Source organism: Suricata suricatta, chromosome 10 (genome assembly GCF_006229205.1).
Source record: "Suricata suricatta isolate VVHF042 chromosome 10, meerkat_22Aug2017_6uvM2_HiC, whole genome shotgun sequence".
NCBI lineage: Eukaryota > Metazoa > Chordata > Mammalia > Carnivora > Herpestidae > Suricata > Suricata suricatta.
The window spans coordinates 18,317,430-18,319,051 of NC_043709.1; positions in this window are offsets into that span (position 1 = coordinate 18,317,430).

Genomic DNA, 1,622 nt, shown 5'->3' on the forward strand with positions numbered 1-1,622 from the left:
ACCAGCCATTGGGTTATGACTCACCTAACTCCAATATGACCTTAATGTAACCAATTGCATCTGCCTAGATCCTATTTCCAAATAATGTTACATCATGAAGTTTCAGGTAGACGTGAATTTGGGGGCACACTATTGAAGCCAGCCGAGGTAGGCATTGATAATGTTATGTCGGTTTTATAGATTAAAATCCTGGACACAGAAATGAAATAACTTTTCAGGTTCCCCCAGATAATCAATGGCAGAACCCAGATGGAGCTCCAAAGCCCAGGTTAACTGTTATGCTCTGCCGCCTCTTGAAAAGTATTTCCTAAATGAATAAAACGGTCATAAATGATTGAGTTCCAACATTCCCTAATTTCCCTCCTCAGCATCCCTCTCTGAGACCATTGCACCAGACTCACAAGTAATGTCCCTTCTCATCTGCCCTCCACATGATCTCCAGATGTGAGTTTCCAAAACACAGATCTGATCACCAATTCTGAAAAGATCTTATTTCCAGTTCACAAAAATTGATAAATTCCTAAGTTAGCACAGCAGTCAATTATTCTTCTCACACTGGACTAAAAGCTCCATGTGGGCAGGGATTGTGTCCATTTTTGCTTACTACTGCATCCTTAACAACATACACAGGTTCCAAGTACCTAGTAGGTCCTCAAAAGTCATTGTTAAATGAATGAGAAAATGAATGAACGAATGAATGATCTGGGCCAACCTACATTTCTAGCCTCAATTCCTACTGCTTTACCTACAACCATTCTCCACACTCAGACCTCCTCAAGACCATGTGGCTTTCAGGTGTTGTAGATGCACTTGGCAGCTCATATCATGAACCCAACTGCTCTGCCCAGGTGCCTTTGCTTACACGGTGCCCTGTGCCAGGTGTATCATAATCATCATCAGGGCCTAATCTAAAATTCCCCTTCTCAATAGGCACATTTACACCCACACCTACCCACCCCCACATGCATCTCAGACACACAGAAAGCTTCCACTCACAAGAGTGCCATTGAACTTTGTTATGTCATCAACACCGCATTTGGTTTGTTCTATGACAACCAGTTGTAAAAGGTTTCTTCTTATCTTCACTCTTGAGAGGGGGAGAGGCTGTGTCTTCTCCATTTTATATAATGTGTCTCGCACAGTATTCATCAGATAGTGGACACTCAATAAATGTTTGCTGGATAAATGACTGAATGAATAGTCTAATGCCAATGTGTATATAAACACAGGCTTTATTTCTTTTTTTTCGAGTTTTGCAGAATTTATTTTTTAAGTTTTTTAATTTTTAATTTTAATTTTTATTTTTTAATAGTTTATTGTCAAATTGATTTCCATACAACACCCAGTGCTCTTCCCCACAAGTGCCCTCCACCATCACCACCACCTGTTTTCCCCCCTCCCCTTTTCCCTTCAACCCTCAGTTCATTTTCAGCATTCAATAGTCTCTCAAGTTTTGCATCCCTCTCTCTCCCCAAGTCTGTTTCCCTCTTCCCCTCCCCCTGGTCCTCCATTAGGTTTCTCCTGTTTTCCTGTTAGACCTATGAGTGCAAACATGGTTTCTGTCCTTCTCTGCCTGGCTTATTTCACTTAGCATGACACCCTCAAGGTCCATCTACTTTCCT